Source organism: Bemisia tabaci, chromosome 9, assembly GCF_918797505.1.
Source record: "Bemisia tabaci chromosome 9, PGI_BMITA_v3".
In the NCBI taxonomy this organism is placed as follows: Eukaryota; Metazoa; Arthropoda; class Insecta; order Hemiptera; family Aleyrodidae; genus Bemisia; species Bemisia tabaci.
This window is the reverse complement of record NC_092801.1, coordinates 36878639-36905861: the sequence shown is the minus strand read 5'-3', so window position 1 is coordinate 36905861 and position 27223 is coordinate 36878639. Positions and strand designations below refer to the sequence as shown.

The following is a 27223-nucleotide window of genomic DNA, read 5'->3' as shown; positions in this document are numbered from 1 at the left end:
CTCCACCTTGTTACGTAGGTACAGTTCGGGCCACTTCTTAGTGTTTTATTTTTGCACTTGACTTTCAATAAACTATAAATTCAAGGCAAAAATTACCTTTGTAAATTTAATTTTTTGCATGATTTCAGTAAATGTATTGCCTAAAATATAAGTTACACAATCCCAGCAACACTGGAAAAAAACACATTGGATCTAGAGTCCAGACTCTTGAAAACATTGACGAGAAAAAATACTCTTGATTCAAACAGATTTAAGCTTAAATGAAAAGGAAATCCGCTCAAATTAAGAGGCTTGGTTCTCGATTTAAGCAAAGATCCGGTTGAATCAAGAGTATTTTTTTCTTGTCGACGTTTTTAAGAGTCTGGACTCTAGATCCAATGTGGTTTTTTTCCAGTGAACATTAAAATACTCATGGTTCCTGTTTGCAAAATGCAATCCAAATACGACCCTCAGAGCCCTAAACCAACGCCTTGTAAGCCACCTTGAAGCCGATGTTCTTGAGACCAGCGTGTCACGAAACTTCCCTCGAAAGCGTCACGAATGACACGGACCCTCTGTAACGTCGCTTTATGGTAATTCCTCCCCCGAAAACCGCCCCGCGCCGCTCGGCTTCGGGGGAACAACTCGGAGGGAGCCTCGAGTTGAGTCGTCTTCGAAACCGGATGAAAAAAAGCTTCGCCTCAAAACACATCCATCCCGAAGTGAGAAGCCAACTTCCACTTCTCACTCCCGCCTTCCTGAACCAACCCCTCGCCCCCACCCCCTCATCCTGAGGAGCATCCGATGCGATTCCCAGATAATTGTCAGTCTCTTCGATTGTGCCGTTCTCCCGGCTGCTGGATGAGTCTTGTCGCGCGGAGCAACATACTTTCCTTCGTTTTCATTGGTGAGAGGGGAAAGCTGAGCTTGCAAATTGACCAGAAAAGGCGAATTTTCGCCAGTGGACCTGGTTGATTACAAATCGTAAAAGTTTTCGGTTAACATCACTATGCAGCTATTCAAAACATTAACTAAATCCGGGACTTTTTCTCATGCGTAGCCGCCATATAAAAAAAACCGCAAAAAAAAGGCCTTTTTAGGCCATTTTTTCAAAATGGCGGAAAACGCTCACCAGATACGCGGTAGGAAACTTCAAATTCGGATTCAGCGACCCAAAAAACATGAAGTAAGCCAAAAAAATCGCTGTGTACCCGAAATTCCAGGTAGCCTCATTTTTAGCTACCAGGCGCCCGGTCACGCCTTCAACACACCGTGTAATCTCAATGCGAAATTGTGATACCACTATTCGTGCGTCGTGACAGTCATTTTGCATAGCCGGCTGATTCACGGCGAATCTTTGGTTTTCAATGGACCAGTAGACAAGGTAAGAATTTAAGCATTTTGACACATGCATCTTAACTAGAATTTCACGTAGAACACGATTTTTACGACGAAAATGACTGAAATCAACTTCTAAATATAGTATTAACGCTTTTATACGTAGTTTTAACGTACCTTGATTGCGGAAAAAATTGACTTCCCCGCTCACAAGTAACATAATACTCTACGCGGAGCAACATACTTTCCTTCGTTTTCATTAGTGAGAGGGGGAAAGCTGAGTTTGCAAATTGACCAAAAAAGGCAAATTTTCGAGAGTGGACCTGGTTGAATTTTTTAAGCAAATCGTATTGAAGAACTTCTTTTTTTTTTCAACCCAATCCACTATCCGTTGAGCTCATCAGCAACCAGTGTCTGAACCAAATCCAAAATGTCTCGACCCACCTCTGGAGTTAGATTATGAGCCAAACCTTTCGAAATGTAAGTTTCCTTCGAAATTTAATCCACAAGCTTGTTCAGTAATTTTTTATCTTGTATTATTGACAAGTATAATTTCAAAACTTGCATACTCTCTGTAGAGAAGTCACTTTCAAGACTATGGGAATTTTCTTGGATTTTTTTGACAGTGATATCCCACAAAAAACGATTCCTGAGTTGCGTAATTTGAGCTCTCATTTAACCACGCATTATGAAAAAAGCCAAGATGGCGTCCAAAAATATCCGTTCCACCGCAGATACACTTTCGACCACACGCTCCCTCTGCGGCGATATATACTGTCATGCTAAGGAAAAACGACCCATGAGCCTTAAGGAGTTGCCATGTTGCCCTCAGTAAAATTAAAATTTACGGGAAAATTTTTGAATAATAATTCTCGTCCAATTTTCCAGGTAATTTTGCTCACAGTTGTATCTTAAATCTCAATAAATTTCAAGGAAAAATATGCATAACTTTCCGCAAAAATAGACATTTTATGGAAGGAAATTTGGCTCGGAAGGAAAAACTCTCGAAAGCTCATACGGTGTTCTTCCTTAGCACGGCAGTATAATTTTCCGTGCAGTTGTGCATGGATAGCGGCTGCTTGGACCGTAAATCGCGGTGGAGGGGTTTGCAGTTCATCCTGCCGTGTCAAGGAAAAACGCCGTTTGGACATTCGAAGGATGCCACATTATTTGTGATACTATGCTTACTTTGGAGAAAGTTCATAAGTATCTCCACTTGAAATTAGCAGGTACTTTAGATTAATTTTTTTTTTTAACAATTTAAGTGCTAAAAAAGTGACTGCAATGTTTAAATGTAGATTTTACAAAAAAAAAAAAAAAATGCTACTTTAACCACCTCCGTAGTTAAATAATTAGCTTACAGAAGTGGTTAAAGTAGCATTTTTTGGGGTAAAATCTATAGTGAAACATTGCAGTCACTTTTTTAGCACTTAAATTGTTGAATCAGCAATTTAATTTTTCCGTGTGCTCATCCGTAAAAACACTTATGTGCCCGGGGAAACATTTCAATCAAATGAAATATCCAGATCATGTAAAACTACACTTATGCGCCTTGTCGTCCAGGTTCCGAGCTCCTCATTTCAACCCTCGACGAGCGAATAAATCCACCCCCTTGGCCCGGCAACATCGTGAAAGTAAAAACATTTCTGAGTGTAGTAGCGAGACATTAAGTAGTTGTTCCCCTCGGAGAAGTCGGAGGGGTGGCTATGGCGGGGGTGAAGGGGGTGGCTCTCGTAACACCGTAACACCGGTTCGTCCCTTCCCCGCGCAAATAAAATCATTGCAAATCTGGAAGCAAACAAACACTTCTCTCGGCGCGGAAGTGACTCGCGGGGAAGCGGAAGGGTTTTAAAAACGAGAGCGCGGAATTTATGAACATCTTCTTGCTCATTTCCCCCGTTGTTAGACAACCGGAGTGGTCTTGCACGCGTGGATGCATGAGAATTTGCGTTCGACTACCCCGTGGCATACGCAGAAATGTTCTTTCTCGAGAGGTTGCCGAAGTGCTTAAATCTAGGTGTCTAAAATGGACCACTAGACAAAGTACGAATTTAAGCAATCTGATACATGTTTCTTGACCAGAATTTCACGTAGAGCACGACTCGCGCTACGATAATTACTGAAACCAACTCCTAATGAAGATATTAACGGGTATATTTCACAATGGTTACGAGGAATTTTAACTGCCTTCTCACAAGAAACTCAAAGCTCTACGTGAGTCAAATCGCGCACTACAATAGTTTTAGCAAGCTTCTCAATGGAGCAATGTTCATTTCCCACCATGTGTTGTTTAAACTATAAGCAATTTGCTACAGCTGAGCCAAAGCGTCAAGATGGAGGCTGCTAGGTTTTTATATCACAGAGACTATCATGATAACGTTTAGCGTGCGATGTGAATCACGTAGAGCATTGAGTTTTCATGAGCGGGTGGTCTGAATTCACGCATCAAGAATCATTAAGTATCTTCGTAAGGAGTTGATTTCGGTAATTTTCGTTGTGCGCATCGTGTTTCACGTGAAATTTTGGTTCAGAAACATGCATCAGAATACCGAAATTCGTACCTTGTCTAGTGGTCCATTGATCGGAAGAAGTGATAATGCTTACGCATTGAATCGCTTAAAAGCGCTAAAAATAAGGCTCAAGCTGTATGCAACAATGTGGTAAAATATTGCCGGATTGGCACTATTTTTCGGGGAAAGCAAGGCCAAAAAGCTCGAAAATTCCAATTGGAGTCAATTGTATGACCGTAAATAAAAAATTTTCACTTTTTTGGCCTTGCTTTCCCCGAAAAATAGTGCCAATCCAGCAATATTTTACCACCTTGGAACTCCTCCGATTCATGTCTTTCTTTAAAGTTATAAGACTTGATTTTTTTATCAGGACCTACTCTTGCATTTTACACCTAAACTTTTGCCATGATAGCGAAGAGAGCAGTAAGTGGAAAATGAAGTCTGGAGAAAACGGGCCCAGAAGCGTCTGATCAGAAAATTTCATTGAAAGGAGCCTTCGTTCCTTCAAATTGCCCCTGATCATATGAAAGTATCTTAGAAATCGTTTGGATGATTGAATTTCATTTCAATTACATAAAATGGGCATTTTTCATTTTCATGGTAGGCTAGTTTGATTGCAAGGCTATCTTCTGCATGCTTTTGTGTTTACGTTTTGGACACACAACAAACACATTTTCAAGTTAGAAACTGGCAGGAGTGGCGCGGCACTAAACTTGAAAGCACGGTTTTCATTGGCTCTAGAGACGAATGCTGTCACTTACCAGATGTTTTGCCTGAAATTACGTCATTTTTAACCGCTTACGGTTTTCTCATAAGTCTCATTTCCATGTAATTAAGATGAATTTTGCTTTTTTATAGCTTTTTCCGTGATTTCATCTAAAAGAGATTAGACGAATTTTGAAGGATACTCGATTTCGAAAATTTGAGACTCACCTACTCTCTTCGCTCGGTGCTCAGTGGAAATGTCCAATGAGAATAATGTCCTACTTAAAATGCCAAGTTACAAGAATGTCCAAAAAATTTCCACGGTTAAAAAATTCCAAGAGAAAATAATGTCTTGACTGAAAAATGCCCTACAAGAAATATGTTCCAAGAGAAGACGCGTCCATTTCGTTGCAAAAAAAATGAGAATTTGGGACTTCCAACTACCCATTTTTCAAATTCCTTGAGTTAATTCACACAATTTTTTCATATTATCTGAATTTTTCTTACTTTTTTGGTCGATTTTTTTGGAAATGTTTTACGTAAGACTAATAAGATATTGGCATTTTTTTAAATTGGGCATTGCAGTTTATGGACATTTTGTGTTGAAAAAACAATGTTTGGGTATTGTTGACATTTTTTATAACTGGCCCGCGTTAAACAGAAAAGAACCAAGCCACATCAGCTATATTGCCAAATTTATTTGGGCAATTTGGTTTTTTACATGAAAACGGTTGTGCGGATTTTCGTGCAAATTTCAGTGGAAATTCTCCATGGTACGAAGCAAATTCCTTAAAATTTTCAAAGAAATCCGAACAAACGTTCTCTCGTAAAAAATTTAATTGCCCAGTTAAACTTGGCATAGCTGATGTGGCTTGGCTCCTCTCTGTTGAGCTCGGTCCAATTGGACATTTTGCATCGGACATTTCCACTTGTCACCCCTCGCTCTCACGGCAGACTCGCGATCACACCCTGGCGTTTCACGATACACGGATTCGGCAACCCGGCGGAAAAAACCCGCGATTCCCCGTCCGAGGCGCGGGTGTCTTTTGCACGCGGTCAAATCCGAGCGAGCATTTATGCACGGCGGCGAGGCAAAAACCTCATAAAGCGGACAAGACGTTCCGCGCGATCTGCGAATCGCATCAACCGCCGGAGATCCGGAGGCCCTCGGGCGGCGTCCTTATTCAATTTCGATCCTGATGAGCTTCGAATAAGCTCCGTTTGCGAAGCCCCCTCTCTCCCCCCCTTCTGGTGGGGGGGGGGGGGGTTGGGAGATAATACTTAGTCGCGGGGGAGAGGTCTCCGCTCCGCGGAACTCGTTAGAGATGCTTTTGGCAATAACTAACGACCTTTTCACCGATTCGGGGTTTTTTTTCTAGCGCCGCACGGTTTAACTCTTGGCCATAACTCGCCATAACTGTTCAACTTGTGGAGTGAGAGGGAAAATACGGGGAAATCCCGGGCATTGTTGCCGCGAGAGCACTGGTTTAGACACCGTGCGATGTGTGTGTGTGGGTGGCAGCGAGAGGATTCGTGAAGATTTCACAGTGTTTTTGGTTACACTGAAAAAAAAAAACACATTGGATCCAGAGTCCAGACTCTTGAAAACATTGACAAGAAAAAATACTCTTGATTCAATCGGATTTTTGTTTGAATCAAAACGAAATCCGCTTAAATCAAGAGGCTTGGTTCTTGATTTAAGCTAGATTCTGATTGAATCAAGAGTACTTTTTCTTGTCGGTGTTTTTAAGAGTCTGGGCTCTAGATCCAATGTGTTTTTTTTTTTTTCCAGTGTACGGTCCAGTAGAGACGTTACATGAAAAAAAGTGAACGTTACTTTAGCAGTTTTAATGTTAAAAAAATGTGCGAAAGATTTTACAAAAAAAAAAAAAAAAAAAAAAAAAAAAAATGCTAGATGAACTAGGTCCACGGTTAATTGAACAAATTCAATGTTAAGTTGACAATCTTTTATATAAAATCAGCATTTGATACTTGTCACATATTTCATAACAGAAATTGAACAGATTCTATGAATGCTGAATCAACATTCGATTATTTTTCCGTGTACGACTTTTGTAGCAATTTTTTTAGGTAATATCCAATGTAACAATTTAATACAATCAAGATGATCAGACTTAAAAACTAGTCCATATACATTTGATCGTATCATCACACAGTTTGGAAGAAAGGACTTGCGTGAATCGGGAATTGAGAAAAGTGGATAAGGTACGAATTGAAGCATTTCTGGATAGCATTTCTTCGACCACTAAAATTATTGACAGAAACTTACAACCCAGGAAATTCTTAATTAAAAAAATTAATTATGAAATTAATACGAATTTATCTAACTCTGAGCAATGCAAACTACACGTTATTTTAACTCGTATTGATTGAAATACTGAAAAAAAGCTGAGGTACTGAGGTGCTATAGACTCATCGTGGGGACGAACACCACAAGTTAATTGTGATCAAAAATTTAAAAAAAAATTCGGTTGCTCACTTGCGGTGATCTCTTTTCTTCAAGAGATCACCGCAAGTGAGTAACCGAAATTTTTCTAAATTTTTTATCACTAAGTTACTTTGACAAGGTAATAATGTCCTCCGTATATTTTTTAGAACTACGGCACGATTAAAGACTCTAAATCGTAAAAGTTTTCGGTTAACATCACTATGCAGGGCCAGTGAGCTAGGATAAAGAGAAGCGCCTTCAAAACACCGTGTAATCTCAATGCGAAATTGTGATACCACTATTCGTGCGTCATGACAGTCATTTTGTATAGCCAGCTGATTGACGGCGAATCTTTGGTTTTCAATTGACCAGTAGACAAGGTAAGAATTTAAGCATTTTGACACATGTTTCTTAACTATAATTTCACGTAGAACACGATTTCCACGACGAAAATGACTGAAATCAACTTCTAAATAAAGTATTCACGCTTTTATACTTAGTTTTAACATACCTTGATTGCGGGAAAAATTGACTTCCCCGCTCACAAGAAATTAACACAATACTCCACGTGAGTCAAATCGCGCACTGCAACCGAGTCGGTGGGCTTCTCAATCGAGCATTATTCCTTTCCCATCCAGTGTTGTTCAGAATTTAAACAACTTGGTATAGCTGAGCCTAAGCATCAAGAATCCTCATGAAGTGTTTTAAGAAATTACGAGGGCTGGTTTTTGAATTTTCCAAAAGAGGATCACAGGAGGTCTATGACGTCAAAACTAGTGATTTTCAAGTATACTCATCGATGTGTCTATTATTAGAAGTATCTTATTCAACAAAAAGGAACCAGCACGATTACAGCGATGTAAAAATGTTTCTTCTTCATGATTATCTAAAAAAAAGACTCCCTGAATCGCAAATCGTTTTTGCTTTCCAACCAAAAATCATTGATTTTAAAGCAAAATGATATTGTGTAAATTTTAATACTGTACATAAATTAAGTACTTTTAAAAGTAAAGAATAAGTTGCACAATTGTGAAAACACTGTAATCGCACTGGTTCCTTTTTGCTGAATGCGATTTATATTATAACGAGTCCACAATTACCGCAATTGACAAATTGGACATATTTCTGCAAAGCGGAACTCCGTGCATTATGATGCAAGCTCTGTTATACATATATTTTTATGGATCTCAGGACTCATATCTTAATGCACATAGTTCCGTTCGACAGAAAGACGTCCAATTCTTAACGTAAAAATACAGCTAAAGGTACAATTTGACAAACTTTTGTGAGAAGTTGTGAGTGACTTATTGGAGCGGTCCAACAGCGTTAAAATCACCGTATCAATAACTGTGACAAAAGCAATGCCCGATTATCTGTTCCGCCCAAGTTTGCGGAAATCACTTATCGATTCAATATTGTCTGGTAAATGAGTTTTAAACGAAGACTTGGTCGGTGAGCAGATCGAGGAATAATCGTTGCCCCTCTGACGTAATGACGTTTCTCGATTTTCGCATGAACTCCAGAAAGCATGGATTTATATGTAAAACAGGGCTCACGTGAAATCGAGATACGCCCTTACGTCAGAGGAGCAACGTAATGAAACGAGGAAAAAGCGGGAGAAATACACGCCGATAGAGCAAAGGGCTTGAAGTATGACGAACAGTAAGTCAAAAGAGAGAGAAAGAGGATCCACCGAAGTGAATAAGAGGGACGCGATAAAATGGGAGGCAATATTTTCCCGTTTTCGGACCGAGGAGTTTCCATTCATTGCCCTGACAAGCGACATTTTTGGGCGTTATTTAAACCGTTTTTCGATTCAAGAGTTCTCAGTTTAAATTCGGTATCATCGCAGCTCTCGTAGATGCCACATACACCCAAAATTGTATCATTTCGAACCGAAATAACACTGATAAAAATATTTGTATTCTTGTGTTATGTTTGGTTAATATAGGAGGTGAAACACAAACAAACACAAATTTTGTGTTGATTTTTGTACAGTTATTTGCGGTGAACTTAGCGCAGGAAACAATGAAGAGACTGGGAAAATGCATTCCTCCGGTTGTGACGTTCGTATGAACCACTCGTTTTTCATTTAACTTCTTCAAGAAAACTAGCTGACATTTTCTTTTGAAATTGTCAACCGAAGACCAGGGTTATTTTGTGTTTCACTTCCTGTATCAACCAAACATTTGTGTTGAGAGTCTCTCTGTGTACGAAAATGGTGTCCGTACAATATGACGATCTATCATGTTGTAAACAGATGGCCAAAGTGAGGAACCACGTATCTCCATTGCGGTGTCCTAAAATGTCCGTTCCTATTATATTTTTTAGCGAGGAAACAAGCCTATTTAATTACTAAACAATACAAAATATTTTGCGAAAAGAAAAGAAAAATCGTGGAAGTTTTCAAGAAATTACGTTGACTAGTTTTCCAAACAAAAAGGAACATATGAGAGGGAATCTGCAACGTTGCAGACGGAGATACTTGATTTTGCGTTGTGGTCATCGATATACTGATTGTTAAATCGATTTATAAAGTCATTAGGCCTAGTCGCGCCATACAAATATTTTATCATCCTGAATTTGCGTGAAGTATACCCTAGGAGTTGAAGGCGCTTCGTTCTTCCTCAAAAGCTTGCTGTGCTGGGAAACAAAGTAAACAAGTTTGTCCCAACCAACAGACTGCCTCCAATCAAAAGTAGTGATGGTAAAATATTTTTATACCGAAAATGCATTGAATGGAGCGTTTATCCACTTGTCGTTTCAAGTATTTCTGAATATAAGGAGTTCATGTCGCCATGACATTGCATTTTAATTAATTTAAACCACCATCATCAAAATGATTAGGTTTTAGATAAGAACCGTAGAAAAATTGTTAAATTTTTCATTGACATCAGGCATTACAACACGTGTATTCACATCGAAGTTACACGTTTCGAAAACAGTAAAAAAAATTCTCTTGGATCCGAATTCCAGGCTCTTACAAAATCTTACAAGAAAAAATACTTTCGATTCAAGCGGAAATCTAGTTGAGTCGAGAATATTTTTTCTTACTGTCAAATGTTTTTTAGCCTGGCGTCTGGGTCCAAGAGACTATATTTCCCAGTAAATCTTGGAAGCAGGGTTGAACTCCCCCAAAGTTTAAAAGAAGAACGGAAGAAACCTAAAAAATATCTTAAGAAATATTTTAATTGGATTATTTTTTAATTTTTTGGTTTTTTTTTAAGTGAGAAGTGTATATAAAACTGCGAGTTTGACCTCCCCTTCTCCCATCATAACCCCATCTCCCCCCTCAAGTAACTTACGTGATACTTGAGCGGCCCTTTAGAACATATTTTGTCAATGTTCAATTTCAAGTTCTCTCGTAATCATACGTTAGATATTCATGTAAAGTCTCTCATTGAATGTTTGTGAGCGTCATACTCGGGCGTATTACAACTCAGCGGGGTTTATGGCACCGGAGCCAAGTTGAGAGCGGTTTCGGTGCAATATGCAGATTTATGTTAAGGAGTTAATTGAGCGAAAGTAATATAGCGACACCCCACTTCCACCCCGTCTCTTATCCATCTTACCAATATTTCCTTCCGCGTGGAATACTGCCCTGCTAAGGGAAAGCACCGTATGAACATTCGAGAGTTGCCAAATTTCTTCCGATACGATGTGCATTTTCAAGGAAAATTATGGTTATTTTTCCTTGAAATTTTCAGGGACTTTGGGTGAAATTGCGAACAAAATTATATGAAAAATTGGAAGGAAAAGATTCATGAGTTTATCAGGAAATTCGTGTTTTTCAAAGGAAATTTGGCAACGCCTGAAGGTTCATACGGCGTTTTTCCTTAGCGCGGCAGAATAGTCGCTTTGCCACTGAACTCCACTCTAACAGACGCTGCTTCCTTTTGGAACGCTCATTAACTTCAACTACAACAAGCAGCGGTTAACTGTGTGCAGTGGCATGGCGATGAAGGGAGGGGGAGGGGTCCCAAAAACCGTCAATTTTAGTGATTTTTATCCGTAATAACAATTAAGTAAATTCCAGTGTTTTCGAATTCATTCAATTTTCGACCTCTCTCAGTTGCAAGTCCAATGTCTCTTCAGTTAGTTCGAGGGACAATATCTCTCGAAAGACGCCATTCAGTCACCTTACTGCGGGTTGAATATTAATATTGATAGAAAAACAAAGAGAATGTAAAAGCAGCCCGAAACGGAAACGACAATCGAAAACACAGGAAAATGCGGAATCAAGGAACATGGAAATCATGGAAACATGGAAAACATGAAAACCATTTTTTACCTTCAATACAAGGTTTAGTGAACGTTTCGACAAAAAAAAACAAGCAGAAAAATCCAACATGAATATGTTGGAAAAGCGTGCCGAATAACTAAAATGTTGGACACATACCTACTATTTTCACGTCTTTGTTATTTGCATCAATTGGTACTTTTTGCTAAATTTGGGAGAAAATATTGATTCTTGAACGTTGAATGTAAATTGATTTTAAAGATTCCGTCCAATTATCTTGATTTTAAGCTGATATGCGGCATTTCGCACGACCGTGATTTGGGCGAACTGCCGTGCATCGAAATCGCGTTGAGTTAATCTCTGTGGATTTCGAACTGTAACTTCTCTCCTATTCGGCCGATTTTTACAAATGAGGTCTCTTTTTATTTCTACTTTAACGGAAAGTAAGGAAAAACTCGCTAAATAGACGGAAAACAATTTTTGTGAAAATTTGGTGGATCCTGGTGTCACGGTGAATGGTTAATCGGGCGTGGAAGATAATAGGTTCGACGAGGCGACCCTCTCCTCGCCGTCTTTTATTGCCTTGCTCGAAACCTGACACCCAAAGCTATATCGGGAGATAACTGCAGTGGTTTGAGTGGATTTCTGCAGGGGCCACGGTTAGTACATGGTATAAAGAGTCACGAGGCTCATCATAGATTGCACTTGCAGTGCAAGACGCTCATTGGCTAAACAGTTTTGGCGGGAAAGAAGGTTCTAGAGTTGAGTCCTCCGAGCGTAAGAAAGCTTCTATGAGGTTTTTGTCAAATGAAATAATACGGTTTTGACAGGAAAATGTTCTCAAGGGTTCCCAATTAGCAGTTCATTCGGTTTTTTGGTAAGAGACCATCAGGGCCTGACAGTATAATGGTTCAAAGACAAGAAAACGGGTCCGAGGAAAAAATATTTGGACGGCCCGTTGAATAGCATTGGTTGATCGGTGTGCTGTACTATGGTACATCCGAGTGATTTCAAAAAGCGAGCCCTACTGGCACGCTTAAAATCCCTCAAAAATGGGACACCCTAGCGAACAGGCCTGACGAGTCACGGGGCGAGTATCGTTCCAATTGGTGAAAAATCGACGCGGCCGTCGCGAAGGTCGTTATCAGTGGGCTGGCGTGGCGTGCTTTGCGATTTATCGATTGTTATGCCATTTAAACCTATGGAAAAGGATCGATGAATAGGGTGTTCGTAGTGAACACCTTAATAATCGATTCTTTACCATAGGTTTAGATGGCATAACAATCGATACATCGCAATTCACGGGTCGTTATCCGAGGCGCGGGGCAGCCGCTCGATGAATATTCGAAACTGCCTCGAAGTTTTACCCGGCCGATAGTTTTTAAAGAGCCGTAAAAGCGACGCGCTTCTGACGAGCGGACGTCGGCCCACATGACCGCCTTTCCGTTGTTTATGGCGGCCCGCATCCGCCGTTCACTTCCTTTTCCGCCCCCCCCCCCCCCCTCGTCACTCACTCCGGATCGTCATACTAGCTGCCAGCCAATCACGACACGCTGTTGCGAAATCTGACAATGTGGATCTGGGATCCCTTTATACTGGATGCAACTATTCGTGTTCGAAGGATGTCCGTGTTGCATACCGTAAAATTGAAGGCGTTTTGGGTTTCATCGCGTCCATGCGGCAATGAGTGATGAGTGCGCTCCTCCGCCATTTGTATTGCTGCTTCGTTATTGAATAGAGCAACGCACGCTACTTATCGAAATTGATAGACAAACCAATAGAGACAAATAAAGTCGAGTGATCCTGTTAGTTAAGACGGGTGGTTGTTATAGATCGAAGGGAGAAATGATTGACTAACCAAAGGGTCTCTTCTACGTTGCGGTTAGTTAGTCTAATACTTACCTCCTTCGTTCATTTAAATCACCTGCGTCAAACAATACTGCCGCGCTAAAGAAAAACGCCGTATAAACTTTCAGGTGTTGCCAAATACCCTTTGATAAAACACGAATTTCCTGGGGAACGTATTTATCAGTAGAATCTTGGACATTTTTTCATGAAAATTTCACTGATATATCCTCTGCTAGTCTGCAAAAATCAGACTTTCGGACAAAGATTGCGCAAGTACTTTCTTGTAAAAAAAATAATCATTCGAGTCAATTTGGCAACCTTGGAATACTGCCGTGCTAAGGAAAAACGCCGTATGAACCTTCAGGCTTTGGCAAATTTCCTTTGATAAAACACGAATTTCCAGGTAAACATACGAATATTTTCCTTCCAATTTTTCAGATAATTTTGTTTGCAATTCCGCCTAAATTTCCTGAAACTGTCAAGGAAAAATATTTATAACTTTCCACAAGAATGAACACTTTATCGTGGGAAATTTGGCAACTGTTGAATGCTCATACGGCGTTTTTCCTTAGCACGGCAGAATGGAGTTTCACTTCTTCGCCCAGAAAACGACGAAATCTCCGATTTTTAACATCTCATTTTTAAGGATTTTTTCTCTTTGATTAAAATTTGTTCTGGAGAATGATCCGTTCTTCTTAGCGCATCAAAAAGATACTATGGCACTATCCCGTTCCCCGACTGCGTCACGATGGGACTGCTGCTGGAAGATAAGACTACAGTCGTATTCGGATTTCGGTCTAGGGGTTTTCTTGCCAGCGCACTCGGCCGGAACACCAACCCCCCCTCGGTGGGCCAAAGCACTGGAGCCCAGATCCATTGCCAAGTTTTAATTACCTGGCCAGATCCCGCGGCAGTCGCATCGCTCACCCCCCTCCCTTATCACCACCCCCCCGCGATCTTTTTCGGTCCTCGTCTCACGACCCCTACACGAGGGACGTCTTTCCAAGCGTTGCACCTTTGAGTAGAGTTATATGTTTATAGTCCAGGGATGAAAAATGAAATTTCATTTTGCTGAACGATGAAATATAATTTTCCATGAAATTTTAAAGATTTTTCAAGGGCTGCGCGTCCAAACCGCAAAAATTATCCAAGGAAAAGTGTCGAAAGAAAAATGTAATATTGTGAATTGGGCTTAACAACAACAATTACAGTGGATATCGGATATAACGACATCGGTTATAACGACATATCGGGCATAACGACGTAAACTGGTCGGTCCCGGCTGAAATCCCATTCATTCAATGTATTTATGTATCGGTTATAACGACATCGCATATAACGACATATCGGTCATAGCGACGGAGTTTTCGCGTCCCAACAGATGTGGTCATCGGTTATAACGACCTGAGCGACAGCAACAGAGGCCGAAGAGGAGAGGATCTCGTTTCCAGACGCCCTAGAAGTCATCACAACTGTTCAAAAATTCCTAATTTTGAACCCAGAATGGAACGATTCCACTTTATCACACTTTACGCTCGGTCCATAGAACGTTACAAAAAGGGTACGCGAACACAATTGTGAAGCAAAAAAAAAATCACGGACTATTATTCAAATTAGAAGTTTTATACTTCTTCGGTATTGCGCATATGTATAGCAAACATAATGTAGTGTGTAGTGCATGTAATCTCAATATTATAAAATACCTTGTTTTTACAAATTCAAACAAAGTGTTTTAATTAAAATTAGTCCTAGAATAAAAAAATAAAAAAACAAATGAATTAAATAAATATTCAATTCAAATAAAATTAGATAAAGCTAATAAACAAAGGTGTTACTGAAGAGATAATGAATCAGCAGCAAAATTCACCGGGCTCTGGAATCCCACCTACAGCACAGCCTTGTTCTCAGCTCTTTAACATAGGGTACGTGCGTAAAAATTCCACTATCGGTTATAACGACTATCGGCTATAACGACCGAATATGGCTGGTCCCTTCAAGGTCGTTATATCCGATATCCACTGTAGATTTATGGTTCGATGACCTCCCAATCCATGTTTTAAAACCATGCATATGTATATCTATCAGCAAGTAGATGCACGCACCACGACTTTCTATGACATTGAATTATTTCTATATTACTAATAATATTAAATATTTGAAATATTTCTATCAAACGGAACTACGTGCATTAACACATGAGCCCTGAGACCCATGAGAATACATCCATAACAGGGCTCACGCCATAATGCACATAGTTCCGTTTGACAGAAATGCGTCCAAATGGAGACACGAGTTTTGTTTCGTCCTTTTACCGATTCTCTGAAAGTTAGAAGAAACATTCCGTTGCGAGGAGAAACGGACGTATTTATGCTAAAAGGAACTATGTGCATAGGATCTGCATGTAACATAGTTCCTTTCGGCATAAATACGTCCAAATGAAGAGCGTATTCAGCACTCACTCCATGAGCGTAAAAAATCCAAGGAATAAACTCCTCTTCGTTTTGAGCAAGCTAATTAAAACTTCACTCAAATGCGGCTCGAGTGTTGTTCAGAAACAACTTCCGTCGGTAAATTTCTTGGAAAATTATATAAATTACACGTGTCAGCGAATCGGCATGAATTTATCCTGCAACTTGATGAAAGGAATATAGTATCATTCTCCCATATCATGGTAAAATCGTTTGCTTACGTGCTCAAAATACATCGATGATTTTGTGCATCAAAGTACCTAATTGGACGTATTTCTGTCAAACGGAACTATGTGCATTAAGACATGAGCCCTGAGACCCATAAGAATACATGCATAACAGGGCTCACTTCATAATGCACATAGTCCCGTTTGATAGAAATACGTCCAATTTATCATGAGTGACCATTGCGGAATGAAGTGCGGATGGAGAACGCCGCTCTGCTCGTTGTACAAGATGAAAACAGAGATGCAAAATGGACCCCGTTATGCACTGAAATAAAAATCTCGGTGTATTTACCAAGAAAAGGGTAAAATTACCAAGAATTCAGGGTTCTATTTGATCCTAGTTTTTTCTTGGTAAAATGACCATTTATGGAATTGGTAATTTTACCGAGAAATCTCAGTAATATTATTGAACTTTCCCGGTAATTTTACTGGACCTTGGTAAAAACGCTAATATTTTTTATCGACTGCGGTAGAATTACCGAGATAAAATGGCAAAGTCACCGGGAATTGATTACCAATAAAAGTGGTATTCTTACCTGAAAAAAACATTAAAAATACAGGTTTTTAGGTAAGCTTACCAGTTTGTCTAGGTAAAATTACCAATAATTGGTAAAAAAAAGTGAGATGGTAAAGGTACCAACGGACCTTGGTAAAAACGCCGAGAATTTTTTTTCAGTGTGCAGAAAGGAACCAAGCCGCATCAACTATTGCCAAATTCAATTGGGCAATTTAATTTTCTACAAGAAAATGGTACTGCGAATTTGTATGTAAATTTCAGTGAATTTTCTGCACAGTACTAAGCGAATCTTTACTATATGCTCCGAGACCTCCTAAATTTGCGTATCTGGTAACGCTCAGTTTCAGCGTTTTACCGAGCCGATTTTCATAATTTTTGCAGCTATCGACAGGCAATTGCCTCTAGATGAGCCTTCATTATTCAGATTTTGAAAATATAACCCAGATTTTTTTTTATTTTACGTGGTAAAGTTGCGAATTCTCCCATTTTAACAAAATATTTGTTTATTTTTTGTCATAGTTCGTTTGATCGTTTTACGTTAAGCCGATTTTCATTATTTTTGCGGTTATCGACGGGTGATATTCCCCAAATAAGCCCGCTGTAGTCAGATTTTGGAAACAGGACCGAGGTTTTTTATGTAAGGGTTTTTTTAGATAAGGTTTTTATTTAAGCGCCCTCTGAGGGGTTGGTCCGCGTTGCGGCCAGGGGGTATTGCCCCCTAGTTCCTTATAATTTTCAAAAGATTCCGCATAAACAATCTCTAGTAAAAAATTAAATTACCCCGTCACATTTGGCATTAGCTGATGTGGCTTGGTTCCTTTCTGCTTAGCACGGTCCAAATGAGATGCAACCATACGGGCATGGATGTTGTGCGTTTGGTATTAGTTTTTAAATGAAGGCTCTTGTTAAGTGCCTGCTTTGTAAGGACGGTGGATGATTGGAGGAGGGGCGGAAGTGGATGGGTCACCGGTGACCTTTGATCTTACGGTTGACCATTATTGCGACGCGGATATTCATTCTATCGGAAAACATTGTCCCTTTTGTTGGGGCTGGTCTACCGGAGACAAGCATTCTAACAACCTAATCATTGTTTCACAGTTTCAAAAGCTTAGCTGCGAAACTTTTTTCCTCTCGGGCGACAGGAATTATTTTCTTCTCAGATTAATTATCTTTTCAGTTTCTCTCCCCGAGTACCGAGGAGTTACCCCGGTATCTTTGCCAAATTTAGCACCGCAACCTAATATTTTTCATTAAGATCAATTTAATTTCTCCGTCAGAAACATCGAAAATTATGCACCTCGTTCAATCCCATTAAAGCGACTGCGTTTAGCAGAAAGGAATCAAGCTACATCAATTTAATTGGGAAATTTAATTTTTTACCGTTTGTGTGGATGTCTTTGAAAATTCAAAAAAAAATTCAAATTTATTTCCAAAATTTTTCTGATCTTTGCTCGAAATCAGAGAGAAAATCAGAGAAAATTTTAGTTTAACATTTTAAAGATTTCCCTTGTAAAAATGCAATTTGCGAGATGAAACTTGGCAACATTGAAATGCAGTTTCATTTCTCCGTGAGGAAAACGACGAAATATGCAATATAAAACTATGTTTATAGTAAATCCAACCATTTAATACTTCTTCAACGACGGTTTCAATCAGTAACTGAAAATCGAATAACCCGAGCGAGACATGGCACGTCTGTTTATGAGAACCAGGAACCCACTGGAGAAGAGATTATCGTGTTGTAAGTATGACTCAAAAATTAATTACTTTACGTGAGCTTGGATCCGAGATCTCTACTCTTCCGAGGGACTCAACAATGTTCCTCGTAAATTAGAAAAAATCGCAGAAAAAGGATTCTAAGGGATTGCTCACACCTTATCCCCCCCTCCCCCGTATTTGCCTCAGAAAATGAAACATTGGGATCACTTTCTATTGAATGTACCGCTAATCTACACACGTGAAATCACAGAGACTCGATTTTATGACACGCGCAACAAATTTACTAGTGTGTGAATTCAATGTTGCATAGAGACAAACTTATCAGTACGGCGATTTTCGTCGAGTTGGATCGAAAAAATCGGATTTTGATATTCCGACGAAAAACTCTTCCCAGTGTCTAAAAGAATGATTTGCGAGTGTTTTACTTTACTTTCAATGCAGTAGAGTGCAAAATATTGCATTACAGTTCACGGATTTTGCCCTAGGTCGTGGCTTGCTGAAATTGTGTTGTTAGAAATGAATTTCCTACTAACCTAAATGTTGCGGTACTACCCCAACTTGAGTTGCGGTGTTACTAAAATTAATTGGAAACGTCCATATCATCCAACAAATTTGAGTAGTAGAACAGTTTTGGGGGATAACCCCTCACACTTTTCTTTCCGTGCAGTAATCAACGGACACACGTTCAAATCAAGGACAAGCTGATGAAATCATACAATCACTACCAAGGTGATTTTTCCCTCTTCAGTGAAGATATTCTACGTGATGCAAAGTCATTACGTCACCTTCGCTATGATTGTATGACCACCAATTTATGTTTATAAGGCCTCGTCTCCACAGGACGTTTTCATGGGATTTTTCCCAAGTTCGAATCGCAGGAATGAAACTTCTTGGATTTTTCCCAGTTACAGTCTCCACGGGACAAGGCTCATACGGTCCTGCGACTAGTTTGCGCGGGAAGATAACTTAATTAAAGTCGAGTATTTAACCGGGATTAAAATAATAATTCGTCGTCTCCCGCACGAAAGAACGTTACTCCATCCCAAGGTTGCCAAATTGACTCAAACAATTTACTTCATTTTACCAAATTTTACCCGTGCAATTTTGTCAAAAATTTGTCTGATTTTTACACGGAATCTAAGGAAAAATCAGTGACATTTTCAGTTAGAAATGCCCAAAATTCTCTTGATTATATGCAATTTGCGAGGGAGAAATTTTACAACATTGAAATGGAGTTGCGTTCTTTCGTGAAGAAAACGACGAATTGCACTCAATTGACAATTGGACACATTATTTTAACTAAACAAACATGAACAATGGAGTAATCAACAAAATATCGCATAATTCGTTTCCACTTCTTCTTCTTCTCTCAGTGGGTCCTGAGGGTAAAATGACCATACTTGGTGCTGGGAAAAATATTGATCAACTCGATATTTTTCCCAACTTCGTAAGTGGGATTTTTCCCTGGGACAAATCTCGTGAAACGGCCCGTGGAGACAAGGCCTTATATACTCATTCCACGAATCAATTAAATATTCGGCCCAATCTGGCACTAAGATAAGTCTAAGTTCCCCATGTCCACTATGGTCGGATTACTGATGTCTTGGGACCTCAAACTTCTTCACACCGTCGCTCTATAATCCCGTAACACCTGACGCAGCTCAAAAGATCGGGCCATGCGCGTGTATGATATTTTGCACTATCCTCACTGCTGCTCAAAGTTCTCTTTTTCTCTGTGTAGCACGTACATCCATGAGAGGAAAATCTTTGTCTTGAAAATTTCTCCTCATCGGATTTATTATTGGGAAAACTGGAATTTCAAAGGTCCCGATGAGATTCTTGTTTCAACAATCAGGCAATGAAATTTTCATTTGGACAATGAAAATTTCAGTTGTCTTAAGATGGAATTGTAGGAGGATTTTATGAACAGTATGTTTTAAAGTCGCTAAAAGCGCTGAATGGTGCAAAATGTCTATTGAAATTTAATTTTGAATTTGCGTGATAATTTCCTGATTTTTCTTGATATTTTTGACGAGATTTTCTGATTTTATGCGCGACTAAATTGACACTCGTTTGATTTAAAAAAATCAGCATATTTAATAAAATGAATGAAAAGTTGGAAAATTGCTTGACAATTGCTGGATACACTCAGTATTACCTGATCCATGACCGAATTTCCGGATTTTTCCTGATAGCATAGAATTTCCTGATATTTTCCTGTTTTTCCAGTATAACTGACGGTTGACACCCTTATTGATCCAAAGAGAAAGCCTGAGAACCGATCTGAACTATTTTGAGATCGTCAGCAATTTTAAATAATAAAGTGTTACACTTAACGCTTGGTTCAATTCTGTGATACAAATATTTTAACTCCCGTGTGTTGCACAGTATCAATCGTGATTGAAGGCGTTTGTTTCCCTGGTGTAACACTCGGAATGGCACAACGCCACGGCATGCGGCAATACGACGCTGAATGGAGTCTCACTCTTGAGGTTTGGTTCGACTTTTTGATACAAATATTCTAACTCTGATGTGTTGCACAGTATCAAGTGTGATTGAAGGCGTTTTTTTGCCCTGGTGTAATACACGGAATGACACAACGTCAAGGGCACACAACGTCAACGGCAATAACCCAACACACGTAACTCAACGGGCGAGAGACGCAAATCATCGTTAAGTGATTCGAATAGACGAAATGAGCCAAATTAAAAATCACCTCGGCTAGCATATTTGTATTTCTTTAAAAAAAGTTTGAATTTTAAATTGGAATTTGATTAAATATTGAGAGTTCAAAATTTGCATTAATATTTTCTTTTACTCGCGCTCCTCTTGACGTTTATAGATTATATCTCTTTGAGAATAATGCAAGTAAGAATTTGAGAAAAACGAGTATGCGAATTACTCCTGACAAGTAGCATTCAGTCACAGGCGCAGTTTTTCCGCAAATGATGTGTCAGACCATTCACTTCAACCGTCGTAAAAATGCTGTAAAAGACATAGCTCTCTGTCACTGACAGTTCAATTAAATCTTCATTAGATTCATATTAAAAGGTTTGCTAGAGATCGTGACTCTTGGATTTTTTGTTTCGTTTTTCTGCATCACCACAGTTAGAGGAATTATTCTCCACAATATTTTTGGTTGAAGTGAAGGGGGATGGCTTAATATTCTTTGTGCCTGTCCTTGCTTATCTTGTTTCTCGTTGATAAAAACAATTTTAAGACGGAATAACGCTCCGTGAGATACTTTTTTTTTAGCTATTGCAGGTTCTCCATATTCTTTCGTTGGAAAACAGTGACCATTAAGTTGATAAGGTATTCTGAATCACACTATTGTTGAGCCAAGAAAAGAATTGCTACTCTTCAAGAAAAAAAATTGCTCGGTTTTCTTGAGCTGAAATATTGCATGGAAACTTCACAAACCAGATTATGGATTTAAATGGTTTCTACATTGGCAATATGATACACTAACTCATAAAATTTACAGAAATAGGAAATGATGTCGGGAAAGGGTTAAAAAAAAACACTATACTTAACTTCAAAACTCTGCTAATGGAGCATGTTTCGCACTCTCGAAAATTTAAAGCTGTCAAAGAAAAATATTTGATGAAGAAAAATAGTTAAATCTAGAATTCTATCTATTCTAAATCTATTCTTTCCTTCCAAAAAATTAGCAAAACTTACTTTCTGATTTTTTTGTAAAATTTAAAGACAATTCGAAAATAATTAACGCACATCCCTTAATTCTTCAATAATAATTTTGGAATGAACGCAAGACAAGCATTGAAAGAAATTTCCATTCATTCATACGAGAACGACTACAAATCGTCTAGTTAGTAAAATATTTCCCCTCAAAAATTTTGTTTTTAACACGACATTCTTGGGCATTCATGACCGATAATTTTGGTGACTATCTGTTGATAATACGCTGTTTTAGACAGGAATTTTAGTCATGAGCAAGTAAAAATGGAATTGTTTGAGTCGATCTCGCAACTTTTGAATTAAGTTACTTTCCATCGTCTAAGAAACACAGGATTATTCTATTTTATAAGCTAACTCACTTTAAAACAGCTAGTCAGCTGTGACATGAGCCGAGTTCGGCAGAATTCACGTTACAGATGAAAAGAATTCGGATTAGAGGAAATGGGTAGACATGTTGAAGAAAATGACAAAAACACGAAGGAAAGAAAGGAAGAAAAAGAGAAGAATTTGAAGAAATGAAAAAAATTAAGAAAAATTGAAAAACAGAGAATTTTTGGAAATTTGAATTAAGGACTCCAGCAAGGATAGTAGCTGTAAACGGAAGAGAAGTAGCTCTCGTGGTCTATTAAAAAAAAAAAAAAAAAAAAAAAAAAAAAAAAAAACTCAGCATGTAGCACTAAGTATGAACCGAGAAAAATAGGTTGAAAGTTTTCTTCTTCTATAAGACACAATTTTTACGAAGAAAAAGTAATAACTTTTTTGTCGTTTGAAAAATTTATTCCGAACTATAAATTTCTAACGGGAGAGAATTTTTGATTGATTGAATTCAAGACTTCGTTTAACCAACTTACCCGCCAAATTAGACTCAATGAGACGGATTAAATTAAACAATCTCAACTTACTTTCCTAAAGAAACACCAAGATCCCCTCCTCGCAGGAAAAAAATGTTTTTCTCAAGGATCTCGCGAGAGAGCCGCGGAGGCAAAAATCACTAATCCTGCAAAAACGTGTGCGGAAACGTGTGTTACAAGGGACGGGCGGAAAGGGACGCGCTCACCACACCGCGAGCGATCAGGGATCGGAGGAAGACTGCCCGCTCTTTCGGGAGTTTCGCGACGGCTCCTGTGGGATGTTGGGCCGGCTGGGCGCAATCTCAACGCCGCTATCCCGCCAACTTAGAACCGCCTAACTGTAGTGTAATTCATTCGACAATCTGCGGTTTTTGCCGCCTCGCGACTATGAAGATGCTTTCAGCTAACACTACAGTTTAAGAAGGCTGTTGTGAGCTTCCTTTTGAGTATCGGTTCAAGTCGTCATTATCCGGACAAAAAATGTGACTATTTTTCATCGTACAAAATTTCTAATCACAATATGTGTTTTTATTTGAAAAGGTTGACGTTTTTGCACAACATTTACGAGTTTGACATTTTCTTACAAGCTCTCAGATTGGCAATTTGTGAATGTTTTAAAACAATCAGCCTGCAGTGCTTTTTACCTCCGCGGTTTTCTCGCAAGATCCTTGAGGAAAAATTGTTTTCCTGCGAGGAGGGGATCTTGGTTTTTCTTCCGAAAAATAAGTTGCGATTCTTTAAATCATGACAAAAAATATGACTATTTTTTATCTCGTAAAATTTTTGATCACAAAATGTATTATTATTTGGGAAGGTTGACGTTTTCGCACAGAATTGCCTGCCCGCTCTTTCGGGAGTTTCGCGACGGCTCCTATGGGATGCTGGGCCGGCTGGGCGCAATCTCAACGCCGCTATCCCGCTACCTTAGAACCGCCTAACTGTGGTGTAATTCATTCGACAATCTGCGGTTTTTCCCGCCTCGCGGCTGATGCTTTCAGCTAACACTACAGTTTAAGAAGGCCGTTACGAGCTTTCTTTAGAGTATCGGTTCAAGTCGTAATTTTCCCGACAGAAAATGTGACTATTTTTCATCTCGTAAAATTTCTGATCACAAAATGTGTTTTTATTTGGGAAGGTTGACGTTTTTGCATGTTGATTGCGTAGCGCCCTGAAAATTGGATGGAACGACTCCTCTCACGAAAAGTCCACCTGTGCCGTAGTATAGTTTTTGAAGCGAGGAGGCATAAAAAATCGTACATTTCTCACGCAGATTCTGAAGGTAAGAGTGTATTTCAGACTTTCCCAATGCGCTCATCGTGATTTTTAAACCATTATCTATGAGGAATTTTTCTATGGGCTCCAACTGAAGTTTGCAACAAGCTCATTGGACACAATGATACTTGGCACTACATGAAATTTTCACCGAAATGGAGATGTTGGATGTGTGAGGAATTTGCGATTTGACTGTTGATTCTTATGTAAAAGTTCGCAAGAAACACGATGGTGCCACAGGTTTTCTCTGAAATCATCTCCCAAGCTCAAAAAAAGCTCTCAAGTTGAGGCCAAAATGGAGAGGATATCCCACGCTATCCTGAGAGTCCACCTCTGCATCAAGACAAACTCTCCATGCAAAGATAGGGAGCAAATACATTGACAGGGCTGCCACTTTATTTGGGGACTCTAAAACTGAACACACGGCATCCCTGCTAATGTATTTGTTCCCTATCTTCGCATAGAGAGTTTGTCTTGATGCAGAAGTGGACTCTCAGGATAGCGTGGAATATCCCTTCATTTTGGCCTCAACTTGAGATCTTTTTTTGAGCTTGGGAGTTGATTTCAGAGAAAACTAGTGGCACCATCGTGCTTCTCGCGAACTTTTTTAAGAGAATTAATAGTCAAATCGTCAAATAGTCAAATCACACATGCAATATCTCCATTAAGCGGTTTCTGCTGAACTTAACAGCACAAGAAGAGAAGCTCCGATGCGTGTAACCGCGATTTGTCGAACGAGCGTCCGCAGACAGGCATCGTGGGTGGAAATTGGACCGACGCGATCCGCGTATCGGTTACTCCGCCGCTTGCCGGTTCACACCCGAAAATTCACCAAAATCCCCATCATCCGACTTCAAAATCCGGAATTTACCGAGGAAACGGCATCGCAGATCGGCGCTCATTAATATTCGCGGGTGTAGTACGGGGGTTGATCTGATTTCCGGTTCTTCGCTGCTGCATTTAATCGTGATAGAGAGGTGTGTTCAACCGAGTTTTGTCGAATTGCACTGACGAGTTTCCTGTCTTTGCGTTGGTCGTGTGATAGTAAAGGGAATTTTTAGCTGAAGTCGCAACGCGGTTTCCTGCCGTGGTCTAAAACGTAAAAGCCGTTCAAACATCATTGAGGGTGATTAATTGCAGGTGCGCATGGATTTTTGAGTGTTTCGTATCGGTTTTGAATAATTATTGAGTCTGGTTAAAACCGATGGTTTGACGGGATAAAATAGTGGTGTCTTTTTTTTCCCTTTTTTTTAAACCAATTTCAAGTAGACTCTTGGCTAATCCCACGTTTATTACCCCAGCCCCAAGTGACCATTGCCTGAGACCCATCAAACTCAGATCACCTGGCCCGGAATCGAACCCGGGACCTCTTGGTCATAGGGCCACCGCTACAACCACTATTCCACAGGAGGCCGATACGCAAAATAACAGCCAGTTAATCCTGCCACCGAGCGCCTTCAATCAATCGGGTATACTACAAAACATCCGCAGTGCTCGAATAGTTGTATCTTCGTTTCATGTGTCTGTGAGTACTTCGAACCGAGTTTCTAGAGAGTTAACTCTCTTGATGTGCCTGAAAACCGACTCGACCCAATGTTTATACGTCGAATTGCAGTAAAAACAAATCGATTTTAGAGGATTTTTGATGCTGCTCATCAAACTAACAGCGTAAGAGAATGGACGAGGGACGAAGTTAAGCATTATGATACATGTTTTTATTTTTACCAAAATTGAACGTAAAATACGATTCGTGCAACCGAAACTTCTGTAGTTGACTCTTTACCAAGATAATCAATGTTTCTCGACGCGTAAGTTCAAACCTTCCACTCATAGAAACTCAATGGTTCAATGACATTTCGACACCGATTTTTTGTCCGCACAACTGGTTCTTCTAGTAGTTTATGTCCTAGCGTTTTTTTCGGCAGGGGAGTTCGTGCCGTAGTACCTTGATTCATTTTGCGAGGAAAGCTTTGAAGGATGTCTATCATTCTTAAAATTTTGGTGCGCCTTCAATTTCGTTTGATACTGTGCAACACCTCTGTTGTGAAATAGTTGCTTGAAGCACCGTGGCACGCTGCGGCGTGGCGGGCGGCCGACCAACTCCCAACGCGCATTGACGCCTACAAACCTAAGGGGATACTTCAAGCATTGCGCAATGCGTGAGGTGTTCCCTTAGGTTTGAAGGCGTTAGTGCGCGTTTCGTGCCGGTAGCACGCCGCTCCGCTCTGTGTTCGGCTCTAATATTTGAAATCGCGGAGTCGGCGTTTTTCAGCTCATGATTTCGAAATTTTTGCACATTCTGCATGGATTTTCTTCATTTAAATTGATGAAAAAAAAGTATTTAAGGAAAATATAAAATGTGTTTTGTAAATATTAAGGTGGTTCTGTGTTAAATTTAATGATCCTCAAAGCATTTTAACTATTTCTTTTATCTATTGGTTTTTTCCCCCATTTAGATTCATTTTTGTATAGTTTCTTTCAACACAACTCTTATTTTACGCGTGGACGTAAACTACTGAACAAAACAGGCACGCGTACAAAAAATCGTTGACGGAATGTCCTGAAACCGACACAATGGTCTACGAACGTTAGATCGCACACTAGACGTTACCGTAGCAGTCTCTGCGATACGAAAATATGGCAAACTCAATCTTGACACTTTGGCTCTATTCAAATCAATCAAATTGTTTACACTTTGAACAATAAAGTTTGGGAAATTAACAATGTTTAATTGAGAAGCCTTCCAAAATCGTTGTAGTGCGGGATTTGAGATTTGACTCACGTAGAGTATTATGTTTCTTGTGACCGGTCAATTCAAATTTCCCGGAACCAATGTAAATTAAAACGTTAGTATCTTAGTTAGGAGTTGATTTCAGTAATTTTTGATGAAAAAATCGTGTTTTACGTGAAATTCTGGTTAAGCAACATGTATCAGAATGCTTGAATTCGTACCTTGTCTAGCTGTCCATTGACGATTTGCCCAATTGACAACAAGGGATCTTAGCCTCAGCACAAAGACCCCAGCAGAGGGGGCGAAAGGTTTTGAATACGAAACAAGCTGCGATGTCGTTAAATCGTTAGTTATTAGCGACGAGTTGAGAATGCCTTTTTATCGCCCACCCCTCCAATTCAACCCCCCCTTCATTTTCATAAGTACTCCTCTCTCTTGAGCCTATCTCTTCACAGCTCGGCTCTTTTTCTGCATTTTGTTTTCCTCTCGTTCCCTTGTTTTCTCCCGAAATTAGGATCGTTTCACGCGGCGTGCTCAAGTGAGAGCGACGAATGAGAACTCCTCCACTAAAAATGCATCAATTCTTCGAGAAAATTTGGTAACGTGTATATTGTCGCCACTTAACGGGAGGGTGAATCTTCAATGGAGATGTTGCATGTGTAAGGAATTT

At 39.6% G+C, this 27223-nt stretch overlaps 1 protein-coding gene across 1 annotated transcript in view; it reads right to left on the bottom strand.

Annotated features, from left to right (window-relative positions):
- LOC109036102 (trace amine-associated receptor 8c) overlaps positions 1 to 22794 on the bottom strand; it is a 165629-nt gene extending 142835 nt beyond the window's left edge. Inside the window, 1 exon segment of the mRNA XM_019050053.2 lies at positions 22602 to 22794. The gene's annotated coding sequence lies outside the window, so the exon portion shown is untranslated.
- Positions 22795 to 27223: the final 4429 nt, after the last annotated feature.